Raw genomic sequence first — 25,721 nt, 5'->3', positions numbered from 1 at the left:
CTACCCATGTCCCCTACCTCTAAAGTGTATCAGCCATGTAATGGGAAGATGCTCATATGCCCATACCTATAGAAATATCACTCCACACTAGAAATCTTGTTGATCCATGATATACAAACTGATGCAGGTCATAATACAAGTGTACCAGCACACACGACCCCAATGCAAACCTAGTGTGCTCAGTCACCAACGTCTCTAGTGTCCTCCCCCATCCCACAACCAACCCTCATGTCACCCTATCTAGACAGAGGAACCCATTGATAACACCTACCAGCACCGCCAATAGCGCTAATCCTATAGCTATCATAGTGTCCCAGGCCACATGTCTTGCCCTCATCTCCAGTCCTACATTCTAAAACACTCATCTCAGTGCATCCATGTCTCCCTCTCAATCATAAGGAATCAAATCCCCAATGATCAGTATCCTCAGCATCCTGTATACTTCCTCCAAGGTGACTTTCATTTCACCCATCGGCAAATGAAATGTATATGTCTTTGAATGCCATCTCTCAGCTAATGTAGTCAACAATCCCATGTTCGCTCGAAACTCAGGCACATACATAATGTATCGCAATTCCATAACCTCAACTACTTCTCTATCCTTGAATGTGAGATCTAATCCTAACCCCCGAGTCAAAGGGAATCTCTCTTGTGACTCCAGCATAGGTAGCTCCTCTTGTAGTCAAGCAAAACAATTGTGTCAATCCTAGTAATACTCCCTGTTCATCACAAAGTTTTGCTCTTTTATCCTAGTTCTTATATCTATCATATGGTACTCAATCCTAGTGGTACTCCTTGTTCATCACAAAGTGTTTCTTTTTATCCTAGTTCTTATATCTATCATATGGAACTATATCCTAGTAGCATTCCCTATTCATCACAAAGTGCTTCTTTTATCCTATCTTTTAGGGCACCTACTTGAGTGTATCCTCTTGAGTAACTTATCTAATTGACAACATATGTTCTATCATAGAATTGTGAATTTCAGCCTTATCCAATTGACAACATATGTTCTCTCACATAATTATCAAATTCTATGGTACTCCATGTTCATCACAAAGTGCCTTGCTTTATCCTATCTTAGGGCCTGATGGGGTTCACCTAGCTTCCTCACACTTAACTTAGCTGGTGTTGCTCAATTCCACCAACTCTCTAGGCCTAGATATACTCTAAGACCTCAAAGTCCTTCTCAATCACTTCTATGTATTGCTTCTTGTCAAATTCAAGGTGATTGCTTCAAGTGTTTTCACTAGGAACCCTACCAATTCACAATGTTTCCCATGTGCTCATTATGGTTGTCTTGGCTTAAACTTGTCAATTTGACCTCCTACTATTGTGAGTTGATGCAAAGGTGTGGAGGTGGCTTCTAACATGTTTTTAATACCTTTTAGGTCCATTTGAGGTTTGCAATCTTTAGCTTTCTTACTGATTTCACCATTTTGCCTAGAAAAGGGCTACAAGGAATTAGCCCTATTAGGCCTCCAAAATCTAGTTTTCTAGGGAGGGCTTGAGAGAAAATGGTCCAAAAGATCCTACAACAAGTTTGGATTGTATTCAAAGATACACCTAACCTCAAGTGACTTTTTTTTTTTTGGTTCCTTATCCCACAATACAATGCCCTAACCCAAAAATGAGGGTTTTGAAGGGTTTCTAGGCCTTCTAACCGACAGTGACTGGTCAAGTTTGTGTTTGAGAAAAAAATAGTCTTTTCAAGGCTTCCCCTTGCATTCAAAAATATTTAATAACTTCATGGACCCCTCCAAAATGTTAGATTGTGATTTGGCATTCACCCTTGCACTTTGCACACCAAATTCACCCTATCTCCTCTAGCTAGGTTACTCCTGGACTCGCTTAGAACAAGGTGACAATCATATAAACCTTTATCTCTAGAAATTTTCCCTAAATATATACACTTTACAATTTTTTTCCTTCCATTTCCCAATAGGCCATGATGGTAGCATAGAGGGAATTCATGGGGCAACCATTTTACGCAAAAGAGTTATTTACAAGCCAAAACTAGTTGTTTGCAAACCAAACCAAGAAAACACCAACACAAACTACTTAGAAATATTGAAATGAATTAGAAGACTCTGAAATAAACCAAATAAACTTATTCCATTACTGGATTAATGGATTCAATCCATTAGTATTCACAATATGAGCAAAATAAGCCAAAAATGATGACAAACAGTCCATAAATGAGTAGTTCCAGATTGTTGATCTCATAAAAACAAAACTCCATCCTTGGTAACCATGCAAGAGAAGGTTTTTATAGTATTCCCCACATGTAGAGGCATTCTATGGTGTTGAGAAATCCCTAACTCCATCACTAAGAATTTCAAGACAAAAATTGTCATGACAACTTTCAAAAGTTGTCATGACAACTTTTTGCACTTTTTGCTTTCCTAATCTATGAAACCTATTCTAAGTCATTACTCATGACTTTTCAAGAATTCCTAAGACTATTTTAACCCTCCGTAACTTTTTTACCAAGTTTTGACACTTTTGACCATCAAGAAGGTCAATTACCTACTCAAACCACTACCTATGCACAAAATGCAAACCTAGGAAGCAACTAACTCTACTAGGCCTAGATTTGACTCAAAAAACTCATGCTTAGACCCTCCTAGAGTCCTTATTAAATACCTAACTTGGATAAGGTCAGTACAAGCCAAAATTGAAAAAAACCTATAAGCCTAAGTCATAGGTGCTCCTGCACCATTCTCCCAAATAAAAGAAAATCATGTCACCTCTTTGGGAATCAAATTCTAATAAATTCCTAACTTATTGAACTCTATCTCAAGCACCCATATATCTTCAGCATCATTCATACCTTGCCATTTGATTAGGCACTGCCAATAGTTTGATGCCTTGTCTTCTTGGCGATCCTTGAACTCAACACCTTCTCGACCTTTGGGTTTGGCTTGGTTGGTAATTAAAGGTTGTTCACATCTTCTGATACCTCTAAGTGACTACAATCTGAACCCTGAATTGGTCCCTTCTAGGCAACTAAGTTTGCTATGTTGAAAACCGATGACAATCCCATGTCACTAGGTAGGTCCACCTTGTATGCATTCTCTCCATACTTGGCTAGAATGGTACATGGACCCAACCTTCTCATTTCCAACTTGTTAGGCACTCCTTGCTGTAGCCTTTCTTTGTTTAGGTGCACCATGACAAGGTTCTTCCTTCTTTCATCAACTTTTTGCTTGTTTGCTTGTGTTCCTATCAAGGCTTGCTTGACTGATTCATGTACCTCCTTAATTGACTGAGCAAAGTCTTTTGCATATACACTTCTTGCTGTTGCACTACCTAAGTCTCTCAACTCCAAAATACCCCTTGGGTGAACACCATAGACCACTTCAAAAGGGCTCTTGCCAGTAGTCCTATTTATGGTGTCATTGTATGCATATTCATCTTGTGAAAGTACTTGATCCCATGTCTGACCATACTCTTTGGTAAGGTACCTTAAAAAGTTCCCCAAGCTCCTATTAACCACTTCGGTTTGCCCATCTATTTGTGGATGGTAAGGTGATCCAAAAGATAGGTTGGTGCCAATATTTTTCCAAAGTGTCTTCCAAAAATGACTTATTAACTTTGAGTCTCTATCTGAAACAATACTCATGGGTAAACCATGTATCCTTACTATTTCCTTAAAAAACAAATGACCTATTTGGCATGCATCATGAGTAGTCTTGCAAGGCACAAAGTGGGCCATCTTACTAAATCTTTTGACAATGACATAAATGTTGTCAAATCTCAGCTTTGTCCTTGGTAAACCTACTACAAATTCCATACTAATGCATTCCCAAGGTCTATTTGGTATGGGAAGAGGTTGGTATAAACCGGCATTTCAAGAAGTACCCTTGGCCTTTTGGAAAACTATGCAAGTCTCCACATACTTTTTCACATCTTGATTCATCCTTGGCCAATAGTAATACCTTTTAACCAACTCTTGGGTCTTATTGACTCCAAAATGTCCACTAAGGCTTCCATTATGCTTCTCTTGAATGAGGTTTTCTCTCATTGAGCCTCTAGACACACAAAGCTGCCCACCTCTAAACAATAATCCATTTTGGAAAGTAAAATCAGAATACTCACTATGGAAATGATTTTGATACTCCTTACACACCTTATAGTCATTTGAGAAGTCTTCATCCTCCGGGTATAAGTCTCTAAAACTATCAACTCCTATGCTTCTCAATTGGATTTCTTGGACTATCAAAAGTCTCCTACTTAATGCATCAGCAACCTGGTTCAACTATCCTTTCTTGTGCTTGATTGTGAATGTGTAGGCTTACATGTACTCCACCCATTTCATGTGTTTATGACTCAGTTTGTCTTGTGAGTTTAGAAAACTCAATGCTTGGTTGTCCGTATAGACTACATATTCCTTAGGAAGGAGATAGTGTCTCCACTTCCTCAAAGCCTGCACTAAAGCATATAGTTCCAAGTCATAAGAGGAGTATTTCCTCTTTGCATCACTTATCTTCTCATTATGGAAAGCTACTAGTCTTTCTTCTTGGCTTAGGACAGCACCTACTACAACATTGATTGCATCACATTCTACTATGAAAACTTTCTCAAAAATAGGTAACACTAGCACCAGTTGAGTAGATATCTTCTCCTTCAAGCTTTCAAAACCTTTTGTTTTATTGTTCACCCCACCAAAACTTTGCCTTCATTCCACCTCTAATGGTGTCTAACATTGGTGCACATATAGCACTAAATTGCCTAATGAACTTCCTGTAGTACTGATCTAGTCCATGGAAGCTTCTCACCTCTATTGCTAACTTAGGAGTAGGCCAATTTACAATGGATTCAACCTTGCTGAGATCCATCTTTAGGTTTCCCTAAGACAACACAAACCCAAGGTAAACCAGCTCCTACTTAACAAATTCACACTTATCCAAGTTCATGGTTAGCTTTTCATCATACAATCTTTGTAGTACATCTTGCAAATGATTAATATGATCTTCCCTATCCTTACTGAAAATGAGAATATCATCTAGATATACCACCAAAAATTTACCTATGAAGTCCTTCATCACCTCATCCATGAGTCTCATGAAGGTTCTTGGAGCATTGGATAAGCCAAATGACATTACAAGCCATTCATAAAGACCCTCTATTGTCTTGAATGTAGTTTTCCATTCATCACCCTCCTTAATCCTAATTTGGTGGTATCCACTTTCAAGGTCAATCTTGGTAAAGTACTTGGCTTCCCCTAAACAATCCATTAGGTCTTCTATTCTAGGAATTGGGAACCTATATTTGATGGTGATCCTATTTATAGCTCTAGAATCATTACACAATCTCCAAGTACCACCTTTCTTTGGGGCTAACATGGTATGGACAGCACAAGGGATAATGCTTTTCCGAATTAGGCCTTGGTCTAAGAGCTCTTGGATTTGCTTGGCAATCTCAATATTTTGTTGGGGAGTCATTTTATAAGCTTCCTTGTTAGGTAAGGATCTTTGGGAATGAAGTCTATTTGATGACTCATGGTTCTTTTAGGAGGTAAGGTGGCTGGCTGTCCATGACTCACTATCCCTTTGAACTTCTTCAACAAATCTTGAACCTCTATTGGCAATTTTGGCTGCTCTTTCTTGTCTTCCTCTTTAGGCTTCATTACTAGTGCAAACCCTATACCTTCACCTTCCTCTAGCATCTTCATGAATTACTTTTCACTTACCAAAAGAACATTAGGACCTACTGCCCTCTTTCCACCTTCCTCAAGGATAGATTGGATCTTGAAAGTGACTCCATCTTTCTTGAATGAGTATGCATTCTTGGCTCCATCATGAACAACTTGTCTATCAAATTGCCATGGTCTTCCTAATAGAAGATGGCATGCATCCATGGGTAGGACATCACACAACACTTTGTCCTTATACTTCCTAATGGTGAAATCCACCCATGCTTTCTCATTGACTAGGACATGTTGGCCTTTTTTCAACCAAGTGACTTTATAAGGGTTGTTATGAGGTATCCTTTGCAATTTGAGCATACTCATTGCCTCTTCTGACACAATGTTGTCTGTTGACCCTGAATCAATGATCACTTTGCAAACCTTGTCCATAATCTTGCATTTGATCCTAAACAAGGACCTTCTTTGGCTTGGCTCTTCTCTGACCGGTTCTTTGATCAAAGTTCTCCTTGTCATCAATTTGTTACCTACCTCTGATTCTAAGGCAACCTCTGAAGTCTTTCTACTTGAAGATTCTTCTTGAAGATAGTTCACTCTTCTTTCACCACCTTGTGATGATGATCCCTTCTTTGGACACCTATATGTTGGATGACCAAGTTGGTTACAATGGTAACACTTCATTGTTGCAAAATATGAGGAACCTCTACCTTGTCCACTAGATCTTCCTCTATTGAATCTTCCTTTATTAGTGCCACTCTCTTGTTGCTTAGTGAGTTTAGACTCACCTTGTGTCCTTTGCTCACAACTTCTTCCTCCAAAGCATCCCCTATGGCCTCTATTGTCTTTTCCTCTACCTTTGCCCCTATTGCTACTTGAGTCATGTCTTCTTTTTAGTTTTTCTTCCACCTTAAGGGCAAGTTCATAGGTTTGATGAATTTTCTTTGGGCTCATAAGGCTGATTTCTTCTTGGATGTTCCACTGTAGACCATTTAGGTACCTAGCAACCTTGAGACTCTCTTCTTCCACCGTATGAGATCTAAGTCTAATTTTGTGAAACTCCTCCATATAACTACTAACATCAAGGTCTTTTTGTCTTAATTTTTGTCTTTTTCTATGAATTTGCACTTCATAGTCATCAAGGAGATAGACTTCTTTGATTTTGACTAACATCCCTTTCCAAGAAGAGATGGGAGCTTTTCCCATTTTATTCCTCTCATCTTGCACAAATTTCCACCATGTGAGATAAGCTCCTCTCATCCTTGACTTGGCTACCTTGACTCTTTGCACTTTAGTTATACCTTCACATTCAAAATGGTTCTCCATGCCTTTTATCCATTCTAGGACCACTTTTGCCTCCATCTTACCACTGAACAATGGCAATCCTTCCAGTGATTTACCACTTAAGGCCTTCAATGCCTTCAGAAAAGGTTATTGTTCTAGGACAGGGTCAGGTTTAGGTACTTTGTCAATCTCTGACACTTTTTTACCCTTCCCTTCTGCTCCTTCAACCTTTACCAACACTTCATCTGCATTGGTTTCAACCTCACCAAGCTTACTCTCCAATTCTAGCAACTTCTCCTTCAATCATCTATTCTCTTCCTCCTGATCATCCACTTTCTTTTCCAACTCTACATTGGTCACCATGTTGTTATCTCCTATAGATTCCATTGAGGACATCTACTCACCTAGCCCAAATCTTATAGGCTCTGATACCAATTTGATGGGGTTCACCTAGCTTGCTCACACTTCACCTAGCTGGTGTTGCTCAATTCCATCAACTCTCCAGGCCTAGCTATGCTCTAAGACCTCCAAGTACTTTTGAATCTCTTCTAGGGCTTGCTTCTTATCAATTTCAAGGTAATTTCTTCAAGTGTTTTCACTAGGAACCCTACCAATTCATAATGTTTCCCATGTGCTCATTATGGTTGTCTTGGCTTCAACTTGTCAATTTGACCTCCTACTATTGTGAATTGATGCAGAGGTATGGAGGTGGCTTCTAACACGTTTTGAATACCTTTTGGGTCCATTTGAGGTTTTCAATCTTTATCTTTCTTACCGATTTCACCATTTTTCCTAGAACAGGGCTACAAGGAATTAGCCCTATTAGGCCTCCAAAATCTGGTTTTCTAGGGTTTGAGAGAAAATGGTCCAAAAGACCCTACAACAAGTTTGGATTTTATTCAAATATACACCTAACCTCAAGTTATTTTTGTGTTTTTGGTTCCTTATCCCACCGTACAATGCTCTAAACCCAAAAATGAGGGTTTTGAAGAGTTTCTAGGCCTTCTAATCGACAGTGACTGGTCAAGTTTGTGTTTGAGAAACAAATGGTCTTTTCAAGGCTTCCCCTTGCATTGGAAACTCTGTACTAACTCCATGGACCCCTTCAAAAGGTTATATTGTGATTTGGCAGTCACCCCTTCACTTTGCACGCCAAATTCACCATGTCTTCTCTTGTCGAGTTGCTCCTAGACTCGCCTAGAACAAGGTGACAGTCATATCAAAATTTATCTCCATCACTTGTCCTTGCATATATACACTATACAGGTGGTTGCCTTCCATGTACCAATAGGATGTGATGGTAGCACAGAGGGAATTCATGGGGCAACCATTTTACACAAAAGAACTATTTACAAGCCAGAACTGGTTGTTTGCAAACCAAGCCAAGAAAACACCAACACACACTACCTAGAAAGCTTGAAATTAATTAAAAGATTCTTAAATACACCAAAGAAACTCAATCCATTACTATATCAATGGATTCAATCCATTTGTATTCACAATATGAGCAAAATAAGCCAAAAATGATGACAAATAGTCCGAAAATGAGTAGTTTCAGATTGTTGATCTCATAAAAACAAAACTCCAACCTTGGTAACCATGCAAGAGAAGGTTTTTATAGTCTTCCCCACATGTAGAGGCATTCTAGGGTGTTGATAAATCCCTAACTCCATCACTAAGCATTTTAGGACAAAAATTGTCATGACAACTTTTTGCAACTTTGCACTTTTTGCACTTTTTTCTTTCCTAATCTATGAAACCTATTCTAAGTCATTACTCATGACTTTTCAAGAATTACTAATTTTTGTACCAAGTTTTGACACTTTTGACCATCAAGAAGGTGAATTACCTACTCAAACCACTACCTATGCACAAAATGCAAACTTAGGAAGTGACTAACTCGACTAGGCCTACATTTGACTCAAAACACTCACTCTTGGACCCTCCTGGAGTCCTTATTCAATACTTGATTTGGCTAGGGTATGTACAAGCCAAAATTGAGAAAATTCTATAAGCCTAAGTCCTAGGTGCTCCTGTACCACGACCTCTACTTGAGTGTATCCTCTTGAGTAGTTTTTTGATTGGAAATGTATGTTATATCACAGAATTGTCAATCCTATCCCTATCTATTATCCTAGTCCTCCCTAGAGGACTTGTCTAAGTGTATCCTCTTAGTATCTTATCCAATTGATAGTGTATGCTTATCACAAAACTGTCGATTCAACCTTGAAGACATAAATGCACATTCATGATACAAATGCACTTAAATACTACATAGATTTGCCTAAATTTCACAAACAGGCTCGCATTTGTCATAGATGCTTTTCCAACAATAGACGTGGTTTCAATTCGACATAGATGTTCCTAACCTACCCAGATGCATCTAGAACCAATGCAAACATGCCTTAATGTCTTTTGCCTCGCTTGAAGAATTTATAAGACATTTATTGACCTAACTAACATGCATTTATGCCAACAATTAATACAACAAGGTACAAGGAAGTTTTGTGGTACTCACTAGCTCTCCTGCATCTACTGGCCTCTGATATCGGCAAACGTGATCGAATCTATGCACCAATGCCATCATTGTTGGATACTGACTACTCTCTTCTCTCTCTATACTCTTATGTCTTAGGTGTGTGGATCACAATGATGATGTTTTCCCTCGTAGTATATCTTATAGAATATCCTAGCCCTAGTCTCTCGCGTCAGTCTTCTTTATCCCATGACTCTGTCACTCTATCCTATCTTGTCACTCCTTTCTAACCTTTCTTTCTTATAGAGAGATTGTCTACGATATTTTCAGACATTTTTATCCAATCTCTCGAGGGGGCATATCATTCCCATCTTGGGGTAACTTTGTATCAGTTTATCTTATCTTCTTTGAAACAACACGACAAGTTACATTGTCTCAAAGAGGGGCAATATGCAGACACCTAAAATTGTCCTATCTAATTAAATAAATATTTTTATTTATTTAATTATTTATGCCCAATTCTTCTATTAATTTAATAAATCTTTATTTATTTACTTAATTCATTTATCCTCTTCTAGCCTTTTTTCTCATTTAAATAAATACATTTATTTATTTAAATTATCCTTCCCCTAAATTAAATAAATACTTTTTATTTATTTAATTGATCCCACTTCTTCTATTAATTAATTAAATCTTTATTTATTTAATTGATTCATTAGCCTTTTCTACCTATGACACATGTCATTCATCTCTTAATTCCTACATTACCTAATCTCTCATTATTTTCTTATTTGTTCTACCTACCCTTTAATCCTAGCCGACCATCTATCTTTTACACCTCTTAATCTTGTCCCTCCATTTCCTACAGTGCCTTCTATATAAGGAGATTCTTATCTCATTATCAATCCTCCTAAACTCCTAATAATCTCCTAAGAATTCTAATAATTTTAATTTTCTAATCAATTTTATACAATCAAGCCTACTTGCAACCACATTTATGTTCTTTGTTGAGCTCTTCTGCACACATAAAATCTGAGAGCAAATATATCAAGCAAGATAAATGGAGATAAGAAGAATGGAGATTCAAACCGTAGTAGACATGCGATGGTATAATCTTTGTGATTTTGTTGATTTACATTATCTTAGGAAATCTTCATATGTTATGGTGGATATTTGTTGTTGTCAGGATAGGGTATTGTGGTTGAATTTATTTAATCTTTCAATATTGTTGTTTCCATTATTCATCTTTCACCATAAACAATATCGATTAAAAAAAGTATGTGGAGGAAATTTTGAAGAAATTAGGTCAATGATTGGTGGATTATTGTATTTGATTGCATCCAGACCAGATATCATGCAGGTTGTGTGTTTGGTAGCTATATTTTAGGTAAATCTGAAGGTGGCACACGAGAAAGTTATGAAAAGAATTTTCACATATCTGAAAGGTACTATGAATTTTGTAGTTTGGTACATAAAAGGTAGAGAATTTATATTGAAATCCTATACCAATGTAGATTGGATTAGAATTGTTGATAATCAGAAGAGTACTAGTGGTGGTGCATTCTTATTAGGGAACAGGTTGGTATCCTAGTTTGGTACGAAATAAGATTTAGTTTCTCTATCTATTGCTAAAGAAGAGTATATTGCAGCGACATCTTCTTGTACTTGAGTAAAGTGGATGAGACAAACTCTTAAAGATAACAAGGTAACATATGACGAAGTAATTCCTATTATGTGTGACAATACAAGCACAATAAACATTTCAAAGAATCTTATTATGCATTGAAGAACAAAGAATTTTTCAATCTGGTATCACTACTTAAGGAAGAAATTTACTGAGAAGAAAGTTTTATTGGAATATATTTCTACAAAAGAACGAGTTGCAAATATTTTCACTAATGCATTATCAAAGGATACATTTCAATTTCTTTAGGAGAAGCTCAGGGTCATTGCTACTCCTTCCAGCTAGGTGCATTATGGGGATGCATCATTCTAGGGGGAGCCTTCATGTCTATTTCTTTTCCTAGATTAATGTTGTGGCTAGTCTTAGGGGGAGCAGTGGTGTGTGTAGTGTGGTTTCTTTTTCCCTTAATGGCAAAAGGGGAGAGATTGAGCAGTTTGAGATAGAGGTTTGTTTGGTTAAGTAGTTTTGTGGGGAGAGATTGAGTAGTTTGAGATAAATATTTGTTTCAATTATTTTATTTTGATGAGAGGGTGCATTTTGGGAGAGATAGAGATGTAATATGTTTGATAGAAAACTATCTTTGAGATATTAAGTAGTATTTGCTGATTTCTGACATAGCAGTATTATTTTGCAATTTGATCAAGTTTTCGTTGCAAGCTAATTTTTTGTGGTGTGTTGTCAAGTGTTACCATCAATGCCAAAGGGTGAGATTGTTTGAATTATGTGTTGTTGTGATTGTCATTGATTTCAAACTTGTTTTGTATTGGTCTAAAATGTCTCTAGTGCAAAGTCATCTTGCTATGTTGATGTTGTAGTTGTTATATTAGTTGTTCTAGAAGTGTTCAAGTGTGAAAAATGTTTTTGATTAAGGTAAACGGGTTTTATAGGGACCCGAACCCAAAAGTTTCACATAGTCCAGAAAATAAGCATCAAAGAACATAACCAATGGCAACAACAAAACCAACTTGGGCCAAGCCCACAAAATAACCTAAAACACAAAATAGATTAAGACCAGAAGAAATAGAGACCCACTGATAAGAATGTAATAGTTCTACATTCTTCTGAATAACTTTCCTATTGATAGCCTCTATAATATGGTAAAAAATGATGAGGGGAGATCAAGTGGAAATATTTAATCCCATCAAATGAGGGATGGAAGTTTCACAAAGGACTTCCTTCAACTTTTCACACACATTACATTTAAAAGAGGGATTGAATTCACTAGATCCAATCCTAATGGAAAGAGATTGAATACTAAGTGAATTGTAGGGAATTTGGAATGTATTAGGAAACTAAATTAACCCTCTTTTATAATAGACTATTTGAATCAATGAATTGAGACTAAGTGTAGAAATGACAAAGAAGCAATTATATCTTGAGATAGAGATGCAGGATGAAGTTGTGCACCTAGAATTAGCAGTAAAATGTCGAGACAAATCTTCCCTATAAATCTGAACAAAAGTTGTAGGGACCACATTGAAGTTGGAGTCGGTCCTTTGAAAAATTTGCGCACTGAAAAGGGTTTTTCCATCTCTAAAAATGAAGCCTAAACTTGCAATTACAGTTGTACACCTACAACCTACACATAGAAAAAGAGGAAAATGTTGTTACGATTGGGGATTTTCCTTTAGGTCAAACTTCATATTGGAATTAACCAAGCGATTGAAAAATGCTGCAAGTAAATGAAAGGAAATGTCTAAAGTAAAATCCACCTCAAGAAGGGGATGTAATTGAAAATGTTGATGAATTTGCTTGAAAGGATATGTGAAATAGAATATCTTGAGTGTTGGTAGGAATCTCCTCTTCAATAGTTGAATCCTTGACTTGAATGCAACACATAGCCTTGAAAGGAGACTTGAAATGCTCAATGGATGCTTGAATGTTTGCACTTGAATTCGCTTTATCATCAACTTGTTGTCACTTATTGTTGTCTCGCTTATTAAACTTATGAAAATAGGAGGGGAAATAAATGATCCTTACATACTTGCCAATTAGGGGTGTTTAGCTCATTTTTCGTCTTAGTCCGACATAGGAAAACTTTGCCCGCTCAACAATTCACAAGCCCAATTCAAGATAGGACCAAAGGAAGCCCAAAATAGGACTAGGACAAGGGTGCCACACCCTTATCCTAAGAGGACAGGGGTGCCATGCCCCTTTCCTAGGGGGATAGGGATGCCACACCCCTCTCATGCCATAATTTAGGATATAGTGACAATAGGCAGTGCAAAATGGTGGAAAATGAAAGTTTTTTATGTTTTTAGCATGTCTTGGGTCTACGATTAGGCTTAGGGATTCGTGCACTAATGCAAAGACCCAAAATGCAGTCAAAAATTTCAAGGGTCGCAATTTTATGATGCTACATTTACCCCCACCTTAGCGGGAATATAAGTGTACGCTAATACTACTGGTAAAGTACAAGGAGACAAGATTGAAAGACTTTCACTATGTCAAGGAGGCAAGATACACCAAGCCCCAATGGACTAAGGTTCTTACAACTTTGATTGATAGATTAAAAGGGAAGATCAAGAGGGAGAACCATGACTACAAGTAATAAAATTGCCCTCACTATGAGTCATGAAAAGAAAGGATACCAAAAATTACAAAGCAAAGCCAAATTTTGCCAAGTAACTTTAAGTATCAAGAAGGAAAATATGAGCAAAGTGTATGCCCCCACTTAAAACGATCACACACTCCTTATAGGGAGTGGTTGCTTTAAGATATGATACACCTAGAAAGAAAGAAAGGGAGCACGTTATCGCAATGATTTAGCCCCCAATCGAGGAATAAACCCAAGTTTAATGAACACAAAACATAAAGCACAAGGTTGCTTCACTTTCTTGGAGGTCATAATGATGTACGATAACTCGTATATATCATGTATATATCTGCATAGAATAGTCCTCATTCCCCAAAGAAAGGAAACCACCTTTGAAGAAAGGGAACACATGTGTCTTTTGAATCAACATGAAAGAGACCAAAAGAGATCTCAATTATTTGTATCAACCTCAAGTAGACATCATTAGGGACAACAAAAAGAAGAAGATGGATACACATAGAAGAATGGCCACAAAAGAGAAAGAAAGGAGAGAGGTAGAGAATCCATGGTGCTAATGTAGCTAGTATAGCATAGCATCTACCTCCCGATCTTGTTTATCACTATTTGGGGAAGGTGGGAAACACGCCAAAGGAGAGACATTCAGCATAGTAGATGGAGCTATCAAAAGATCCAAACATGGAATATGCTCATTTTCTAAGTCACTTTGTTTTTTTATAGGAGCTATAATTAAGGCTTTTAAATATTCTACTGATAAATGTTTGTCAAATTCAACATGTTTATCTTACTATCAGAAGCATTGGGAGTTGTCATGCCATCATGAATAATATTTTCACCCAATTCTTCATCAAGATTTATAAAAGGAGGAGCTCTAACATGAATAGAAGTAAAATCATCACATGTTTTTTGCAACTTATTGTTTGGAGATTAAGGTTCAACATATTGTTGAGGAGAAAATGGAATCATGTCAATTGTTGGTGTTTTAGGAGATTGAATAGTTTGAGAAACAACTTCACGAGATCTAGCATGATGTTTTCATTGGTGTTCTCTCGCACAACCATTTCATCGAGTCTTAACGGAAGGCCAAGAAGAAGGAGAAATATTTGTTGATGGAGGAATGTTCTTATCTTTGGTAGTTGGATGGTTAGGTTGAGGTATTTTCTAGGTTAAACAAGAGAAGAGGCGGATCTCTTCTCTCTATAAGAGCAAGGAGGCAGAACTGCACCATATAAAGGAAGAATGTTTTGTGTAGGAAGGAGACCAGGTCCATCATGAGGAGGTATAGGTCTAACTTTAGGAGGGATATTATTTTTTTTCTTAGGAGAAGGAATAGTCACATCCATAGGAATAGCCTAGAAATCTTCCTTAGGACAAAGATTAGTTATATCATTTAGGGGAAGAACTTCATCTTCAAGAATGATAGGAATATCAAGTTTTGGAGTTCTAGGTTGGCTTAAGGATAAGGTCATATCTTTCTTCCATTTTTGATAAGATTGAAAGATAGCATCACTTCTTGGTGGAAGAGATCTAAATTATTGAGGCCAAAAGTAATCAATAGGAACACTTTGGTTTCTTTCAGTTGGTCTAAATAAGCTATGGTTAATAGTTATGATTTCTCCATTGCGGGGAAATTTAAAACACTTATGAATTGGAGAAGAAATAGCCTTCATGGAAGATAGCCAAGGGTAGCCTAACTTCACATAGAATTGTTCAGATGAAGGAATGATAACAAATTTGACATCTATATATTTAGTATGAACCTCAATAGGAAGTGTGATAGAATCAATAGTAGGACAAGAAAATCCATCAAATAACTTAACGACCACATTAGTATCATCATAGACTGGTTGATGCAAATGTAAAGTATAAATATATTCTTCAATGATGATATTAACCATGCAAGAGGTATCAATAAGCACACCACAACAAGGTTTGCCTTGGATCTTCACAATTATGTATAAAGGGCCATCAGGTGCTCTAATCGTCTCACTAGGGTCAAATGTGATACATGGATCCTTAGGTGTTTCTTGTTTCTCTACCATATTAGCCATATTTGGAGCTGTGAAAGTGACATCAAAGGGAGAGAAAGGGGTATGTTCAGTCTGAATCACGATAGAGGTATGAGAGGGTAAAGGATCAGTGAAAATATTAAGATTTTGATTAGGAGGAGATACTAATTCATTTCCCTTATCATTCACACATGCCATATAGATAGTATTATTATCAATCAAGTATAGAATCTTACTTTTTAATGCAAATCATTTTTCAGTATCATTACCGAGATGACGATGAAATTGACAAAAAGAATTATTATCAAAGTGAGGTGAAGTTGCCTTAGAGGGGTCGACTAGTTTTTCTGGAGGAAGTTTGATAACATTTCTTTGTAACAAATGAGACATGATGCTATGCAAAGATTCATTCAAAGGAGTAAATTCTCTCTCTCTTTTGAATTTTTTTTAAAATAGGAGGCAGACCTGTTGTAGCATTCACATTGTTGTTGATGGTGTCATTGAATTTGATGAAGCCTTTGTTTGGTTTGAAATTTCCAAACGGTTGTTGAGCACTCTCACCCTTATCACTCAGAGCCATAGGAGTAGATTGCTCCATTTGACTCACAGTCAGTTGATAATTGTGAAGTATTGTGCACAACTACGGAAAGGAAGTAAACTCAGAAAAGAGAAGTTTTTCCATAATGTCCTTTTGCAAATTAGAAATGATAATTCTTTGAATATCATTATCAGGAAATGGAAAAGAGATTTGAGAACATAAATTCTTGTATCTACCAATGAAATCATGATGTAGGAGCATCCCCGATTCATAGCAATGTTGCATCAACCAAAAACATTTTACTTTATGCTTTGTTTTCTATTGCAATTTCAATTTTCCTTTCTATGTCCAAGTTTTGGCTCACCAGGTCCTTCAAGTTGGACTCTACTTCAAGACTTGATCATATCTCTTACTTCCAGACCGCATCGCATTTGGATCATTTTTTGGCAAGATATCGCTACCAGTTTCCATGACAGTTTCTTGTTACAAGTTGTTCCTTTGTTACCAGTTGCCTGGACCTATTATGGTGATCTATCGGAACCCCTTCCAAAGCTTGCAGAGCCTTGGGATTTTATTCCAATGTTCATTGGCATGTGGTCGACCTTTTCCTATGATCTACATTTCATCCTTTGGATTTTTTGGAGGAATCTCTTGGCAGAGGCTGACCTTGTTATTTTACATGTTAGGTCTTGTTCTTCGAGTTTTGATCCCTTTTGGGCCAAGTGGATCCTTTGGATCCATATATATATATTTAATTGTGCATTAGAATCAATCAATCAATCAATCAAAAATCAGGTATCTATATTGTGCTTAGAAGATAGATCATAAGATTCAAGGTAATGGTTGCGACCTATTCTACCAGGCTTGTGAGCTGGTATGTTGTAACCCAGTTGTTACTAGTTGGATGTAATAAAATTTTATGCAATAAAATAATTTGTTCTGCATTGCCTCCATCATATCTTTGTGTTTCTATTGTGTTTACTCTTGTTGACCAGCCTAGATTGATCTCTTTGAGGTCCCTCATCACCGGTGACTCCTTCAAATCAATCACTTTTTCTTTAACACCTTGTTTACAGTGCATTAAATCAGTCAAAGTGATTTTAGGACCTCTGTTGTTTTAAAATTGTTGAATGAAATCATTTGCTAATTTTTGAAAGGGAGTAATAGAATAATAAGGCAAAGAGTAATACCATTGTAAAGCCTTATCTCTTAATGTTCTAGTAAACAATTTGGCAAGAAATCTTTAATCGCAAGAAAAGTCAGTACACAAAGTTTGGAATGTTTTGACATGTGCTAAAGGATCACCTTTTTCATTATAGAGTTTCAATTGAGGGACTTCAACATCTTTAGGAGGGACAACTCTAACAATATCAAGAGAAAGTAGGCTCGCAATGTCAAATGTAGGCACACTAAACTTGGATTGATTCATAGAAATGCTTTGTTGTTGCAATGAAGACACAATTTGAGAAAGGTTATTAATGGTTGCTTCAGTTGAAGAATTAATGTTAGACATGTTTGATTGAGAAGGTGGTGTGATGTTATTGAAAGAAGGCATTGATTGAGAATAAGGTGGTGGAACACTATGGTTATTAGGCATAGGGGATAATTGAGTAGGAAATGGGACACTAAAAGGAGGAGTAAAATGATTGGACGAATTTCCCCCTTGTGACACATTGATTATTTGAGAGACAATAGGAATACTCATTGAAGGCATAGATAAATATGGAGGATTGAATGAAGAAGAGGGATTGCCCCCATGACTAATGGTTGTAGGTATGACATTTTGAGTTGAAGTAGCCATGATGTTTGAAGTGAAAGTAGGAATACTAGTCATAGAAGTGGTCAAAGGAATATAATGATTTATTTGTGTAGGAGGTTGTGAATAACCTAAGATCTCAGCACAACTGTACATAGGCATAACATTAGAATCAGCAATGTGAGAAATACCATACAATATATCAATTCCATTCTTATCGCTTTGAATCATGCATTTTAGGCCTTCAATTAATGGAAGAGCTTCACTTTTAGGATATTCTTGTAACATCCATTGTTGGAAGTTGTCAAATTGATTGTCCAATTTTGAAATTTGATCTATGGAAACTCTAGTCAAAGTTTCTTCTTCATCATGGGAATGATCAATTGGGTAAATAGAGATACTATTATGATGGGAAGAATTAGCAATATCCTCATTGTAGAAGTCATCTAAATTAGTCTCCATCTTGTCAGGAATTAAACCTTGGGAAGCCTTAATTCTAATGCTTCATCTAATAGGGATAGTATAGGTAGGACTAATAGTTGTAAAACTCATGCACTAGAGAGAAAATTTGAAATTTGAATTTGAATTTTGGGAACAAAGTTTGAAAAAATTGAATAATGCAAAATTCATGAAAATGATGATTATACAATTTAGACTTTGTGGAAAGAATAACTGACACAATCTCCAAGAAAGATTGAAATTTATAATTAGGGCCAATGGGATACTTAAATTAAAATTTAAAATTGACAAAATTATGATCTTAAAATTAGGGTAGATTATAGTTAACCTCTTAATTTTAAATGTTTCCTTGAAAGTTGTAATTTTGAAATTGGGAAGTGTTTTTTAATTTAGAGGGATCAAAATTCGACAAAATCAACCAATTTTTTGGATTTAAGCAATTAAATACAATCATAATACTCTCCCGAAATTTCGGGAAAAAAGTCAGGGACCATGTTGAAGTTGCACCTGCTCCTCCCAACTTTTTTGGAAATTTTTAGGGATGAAAGCTATGATGATTTGAGAGATAAACCCTAAAAATTGATTGATTTTACAATCTCTAGATAGGTGAAATTAAGGTTTGAATGTTGAAATAGGACCCTATTAGGGTTTTGAAAAAGATAAGAAATTGAATTGCAATTTTGAAAAAGGTCAAACCTAGTGGATAGGGCCACCTTGAATAATATTTAGAAAATTGAAATTGGTTGAAATTGATTAAAATGTGCACAAAATCAAATTAAATTTGAATATTAGGGTTTTAGAACCCAACCACTGAATTTTGAAATTTTGAATTTTTGGAAAATGAGGGAAATTAGAAATTTGAATTTTAGGCAAGAAGACAAGTCTCAAAATAGTATCAAATCTGAAAATTAAATGTAAATTTAATTTTTGCACAAATTCAAGTTGATGTTTGAAAATTAGGGTTTTGACAATTAACCACTTAATTTTGTATTTTTAGTTGCAAATTGAACAAGACAATGAAAGAAGTGAATTTGACAAGCAATGTAATTTTCAGATCTAAGACAATAGATAGCATTTTTTACAAAATACAAGTTCAATTTCAATTTTAACAACTAGGGTTTTGAATGAATAAACCACGAAGTTCTGTAAATTTCAAGAAAATTAAACTTGTAAATGAAAAATATGCAATATTTTTTAATGTAAAGCATGTAAGACGTCAAGTTCACCAAAATGTAATATGGTGAAAAGTGATGAGGGGAGATCAAGTGGAAATCTTAGTCCCCTCAAATGAGGGATGAAAGTTTCACAAAGGATTCCCTTCAACTTTTCACACAAATTACATTTAAAAGAGGTGTTGAATTCACTAGATCCAATCTTAATGGAAAGAGACTGAATACTAAATGAATTGTAGGCAATTTGGAATGTATTAGGAAAGTAAATTAACCCTCTTTTATAATAGACTAGTTGAATCAAGAAAATTGAGACCAAGTGTAGAAATGACAAAGAAGCAATTATATCTTGAGATAGAGATGTGGGATGAAGTTGTGCACCAAGAATTATCAGTAAAATGTCGAGACAAAGCTTCCCTATAAATCTGAGCAAAAGTTATAGGGACTGGGTTGAAGTTACACTCGATCCTCCAAAAAATCCGTGAGCTGAAAAGGGTTTTTTCATCTCTGAAAATGAAGCCTAAACCTGCAATTACAGTTGCACACCTACAACCTACACACATAAAAGAGAGGAAAATTTTGTTGGGATTGGGGATTTTCCTTCAGGTCAAATCCCATTTTTTAATTAACCAAGTGATTGAAAAATGCTGCAAGTAAATGAAAGGAAATGCCTAAAGTAAAATCCACCTCAAGAAGGGGATGTAATTGAAAATGTTGATGAATTTGTTTGAAAGGATATGTGAAATAGGATGTCTTGAGTATTGATATGAATCTCCTCTTCAATTGTTGAATCCTTGACTTGAATGCAACACCTAGCCTTGAAAGGAGACTTGAAATGCTCAATGGATGCTTGAATTCTTGAATATTTGTACTTGATTTTGCTTTATGATCAACTTGTTGTCTCTTATCATTATCTCTCTTATCAAAATTATGCTAATATGAGGGTAAATTCTCCTTATATACTTGCCAATTAGGGGTGTTTAGATAATTTTCCATCTTAGGCCAACATAGGAGAACTTTTCCTTCTCAACAATTAACAAGCCTAATACAAGATAGGACCAAAGGAGGCCCAAAATAGGGCTAGGAAAAGGGCACCACACCCCTGTCCTAGGAGGATGTCCTAGGGGGAACAATATTGTCATGCCTCTATCCTACCCTAATTCAAGAAAGGCAATGACAATAGGTAGTGACAAATGATGGAAAATGAAAGTTTTTGATGTTTTGAGCATGTATCGAATCTTCGATTAGGCATAGGGATTCATCCGCTAATGCAAAGACCCAAAATATGGTAAAAAATTACAAGAGTCACAATTATATTACGCCACAACCTCTAACTCGTCCATGATAAATCTGGAGCTACCTTGCTCCTGGTTCGTGCTCCTAGTATGGGTGCACATACTTGTTGTAGTATGGGGGCGAAATTTTTGACCACCTACACCTTTCAATTTCTTTTTCTACTTGGAATCCGAAGGAGTCACACTGGCAATGGGATCAATCCTGTAATCCACAATCATATTAATGACCCTCATCAAGCCTTTTGAACTATTATTCATAGCGACCTTGCTGATCTCAACCAGATTTTTCAAACTTCCTTTGATTTCTTCCACACTCACCTCCAAATTCTGTATTCTTCTTTCATGATTCGATTTCATCTTGTCCACATGCTCACTAACTTTTTGGGTTAACTGGAGGAGTTTCTCCATATTTTGGGTCTCGAGTTGTCCGTAAAAGTATCCACAATACCCTTTATGTCATCTTTTAACACTTCAATCTCCATGCCCATATTCTAGAGACAATCCAACTAACTACTGCCCACAAAGGAAATCCATTTATCCAAATTTATGTCAATGACAACCCTTCCCTATTTTTGAGGATCAATGTCTATGGGTATTTCGATCTTAATCTCTTGTTAACTATCTAAATCCCCCCCCCCCACTTTCCATATTTGGGCTTCTTTGATTTGGGAGAGATAAAGTCAACAGACTTGGTCCCCAGATTTTTATATTTGCTAGCGGCCCACCTAGGTTGCTTGTTGCATCTACTACTACCTGTCCCAGGGGTAATATTCTAAATGGGGCCCTCACCAGAAGGAAAACAATACTTAGGATCCTCAGACAAATACTAATCCTGCCAGTCCTTGGCAAGCCCATTGTCTTCCCCTTCCAAATATGTGTCAGAAACCACCTAAACCTCTGGTTTGGAAGAAGAAACATGGGTTTTCATAATAGGAGATGACTTGAATTCATGGGCTCTAGAAAAATCCATAATAAGATGAATAAATCCCTCATGGAGGACTGGATTATCCACATTCTCAACATGTTTCTAAAGACTATGGCTTAAAGAAGATAGAAGATAAAACGGAATGGAAATTTTCCTATCGTGCCTGAAGTGATTCAAAATGACAAAGTGGTAGGAAAAAATGCTCACATACTAACCATCAAGAGTGATGTATCTCATGATAACTTCCACCACATCGGCCCATGGCATCTGAAGATTCTTTCGGTTGTAGCCACCATCAGCCATCTTCTGAACCCTATTCCACTCCTTCTCCTTATCGAAGAAAGTGGAGATAGCTTCTTTAGTAGATCTTTGTTCTTTGTAAAACTTCCATCCCTCCATCTACAAACCAATAGTTTCAGCAATAAAATCTTCATCAATCTAAAATTTAGCACCATAGACCTTAAGGATACCATTATCCCAACTGCTCACAAATTCTTCAGTGGCACTCGGTGAATTGCCCTTCAACTTTTCCATATACGGCACCACGCCCCCATTTGAAATCTCATTCCAAACCTCAGAATTCCTTTTCCAATTCTCAAAAGAGGTGGGTTCCATCCTATTCTTGTCACCCCCCATGAAATGCTCAATTCTGAAAGAACAAGAAACCACACCTAGAACACACAACAACAAGCCTAACCGAAAATGAGTGAAGCCTCTAGAAGAGCTAGAATTGGGAGGTGTGAAAAACTTCCACCAAGAAATATTATCCCAACAACATTTTTTCATTATGAATCAGTAATGAGTGGTCGATTATTTTAGCATCCTTTCTAGTCATCTCACACAGGTTTCTTGGGAAACTTTCCATTTCCGTCCACCATTTAACCTCCACATAATTCACCCCTAGATTTTCCATATAATTGGCAGGGACATTTCCTTTCTGATACATGTTAGAAGTTTTAAAATTTTCTAGATTGGCAATCATAAGATGACAATCTTTGATCAAATTATTGATTGTCCAACTTGGCTCCTAGTGTCTATTAATGCATTTAATTATGTTCATTGAATCACTCTCCAACCAAATATGGTTAATCCCTTCTCTAACTGCCATCTACAAACTAATATAAGTCGCATAAGCCTCAGAGTAGTGGTTTATCTGGGTGCCTAATAGGGGTGTCATCACTAAGAAAATCTTACTAGTGTGATCCCTAGAAACTCCCCCACAACCAGTTGACCTAGGGTTACCCTTAGCAACCCCATCAACATTAATTTTAATCCATCCGCTAGGAAGAGGAATCCAAATAACATTACTTATGGGTTTTCTTATCTTGGCAGTTGGAATAGAGATGTCCATGTTTAAGGTCCATCTACTGATGATATCTAAATCTTGCTGAAAAGTGTCAATTTGAGGATCTCCTTTGTGGCAAGGGCTGGAGGATAAAAAGTTTTCCTTAATACTATTTTGAATTCTATGAGCCACAACAATAGGTGACAATTCCTTATCCCTGAAGATCCTATTATTTATTTCCTTCCACAAACCCCAAGAAATGTGAGGCATCATGCAACTCTAGAGAACCCTAAGAGAGGGATTCACTGAGGGCCATACCCATTAGAACCAGCCATCCCTAATGTTACTTAGCCAAATCCACCATAAATCCCATAACTGAAAGAAAAAATCCCAAACTTCAGCAGCAAAGGAACAATGAAGGAGGAGGTGATTATCATTCTCCGCATTTTGATGTTGTTTATTATAGTTATCTTTCTTGGATATATTTTTGGTAGCATGGGTATGATAGTTATGTGGTTTCGAAATATCTTTGTGTTCTCTAGGTATTATGGAATTATCTATTGTTGGTTATGGTATTCTATGTTAGACCTATCCTTAGGTCTAGATATGATTTGTGGGAGATTTTCTTATGTGTTATGGGTCTCATCGTAGCATGTGGAGATATGGATTTTAAAAATTTTGTATTGGAGAGTATTTTTTGACTATGAATTACTTATTGGATACGTAGTGTGTACATATGTTGTTGGTTATATTAAAATGATTGTGGTAAAATGAATTTATCTTTGGAAGATGTGTTTTAGTCCCCTGTTTCTCCTAGAGTGGAACAACATGTGTATTTTTGGTTCAAACCGACTTGGTTCAAGCTTTGATGATCTATCTTATATATAAGGATGATGATGTGATTGAGCTATGTGTTGAAAAATAATGATGAGGTGTGGAGTGTAGATGTATGATGTGAATATAGTCAATGAGGTTTGGTGAAGAGTAGTGAAGAAGAGTTGTGTTCGAATGATATGCAACCTATGCTAAGACTATGGCATATATTTGAGACAGAGTGTTGGTAGTTGAGGTATGAGTTATGTGTGTTGATGTAGAGTTCAAGGATAAATTCATGATCAAGAGATTCTTCTTTTCATATCATTTATGTATTCTGCCCTATTGTAGTTAGCTTCAAGTTTGCAAGTCCTCTTTTGTATCTTTCTTGTTTGATAAATTAATTTATGTTTTAGACTGATTCACCCCCCTCCTCAATCTTTCCTTGGGTTCAAAAAAGGGTTGTCTTTTAATGTGACTATGTATATTATTAGGCTACTAGTAGTCTCCCTATGGAAGGATTTTCCTTCCTCTAGAAGCTTAAAGGCAATTACAAGGACGATTTCAAAAAAAATATCAACAAAGGTGAGAAGTTAACCTATCCACAAAACAACTTCAATTGTGAAGATCTTCCTAGGGAGTGGAAGTTTATGGAAGGGGTCCTTGTGAGTAATGTATTTATTAGATTAAATCAAGAGAGACCTAAACTATTGCATAACTGCTACATATACTAGAAAGATAGAAAAACCTTGGTACTCATGAGGAATGAGAACCTAAAACTTGAGTACTAGCTACCAAAAAGGAACAGAGGCCAATGAGAATGCAAAATTAAACACCACAAAATCCAAAGATAGACAAAACTATAGGAAAACAGAGAAAAAATAAATAGACCCACCCCCATTAAAGGAACAAATAGATGGCCTACTTGGTGGGGCACTTCTCGATCTTCCAATCCTGAGTTATAGCCTTCATCTTATCAAAGAAAGAGAGCCACTTGTTTGATCCTTTACTAGATGAAATAGAATGGAATTTCATAGTCGCTTTCACCCTAAACATAGATACCTCTAAACCAATAGTAGGGGAAGAGTCCAAATGTTACTTCTTTCTTTCCTGCCTCTTCTTGATCTCTTCTTGGATGGTTAGTAGAGTTGTCAAATTCCTTTTAATCACTTCATTGTTCTAACATATCACTTCTATTTTTCTTTAAAGGGAGACCTATTTGTTTTGGAGCACTTGATAAGCCTTCATTGACTCCTTCATGTCCTTTTTCTAATCAATCTTATCATAGAGTCCCTTCAGTCCCTTCTCCATTACTTATGAGTTATGTTATCCTAGATATAAGATTTATAATATTTCCCTCTCAACTTTTCCCTATGCTGAATTAGTTTAGGCATGGTATTAAAATCAATTGTACCTTTTGGATTCATTCTTCCCTAGTTCAATTAGCTTTTGTGGCTCAGTTTAAACCCAATGGTATGAGATTTATAATTACAATTTAAGTCTTACCCCAACCTAGAACTCACTTCCCTACATCACTAATCCCTCCTTGATTAATAATTTGAATCAATCCCTTGTTCTCAACAACCTAAGGGCCTCTTCCTACACTATGATAACCACCCCTCCACCATCTAGAGAGAAGATCTCCTACATTAACCCCTAATGCATGATCGAAATGAATGATATGGAATCCTCTTCTAAGTCCCAAAAGATTATAAAAAATTGGCATTACTAAACCCTTGAAATAAATCTCTAATGATTCCACCTCCACATGGTCCGCTTCTTTAGATTAAACCCCTACAGACTCTTTCCTCTAAATTCTAGGTCCCC

Source organism: Cryptomeria japonica, chromosome 3 (genome assembly GCF_030272615.1).
Source record: "Cryptomeria japonica chromosome 3, Sugi_1.0, whole genome shotgun sequence".
In the NCBI taxonomy this organism is placed as follows: domain Eukaryota; kingdom Viridiplantae; phylum Streptophyta; class Pinopsida; order Cupressales; family Cupressaceae; genus Cryptomeria; species Cryptomeria japonica.
The sequence above is the reverse complement of the archived record's forward strand: the minus strand, read 5'-3'. Positions refer to the sequence as shown.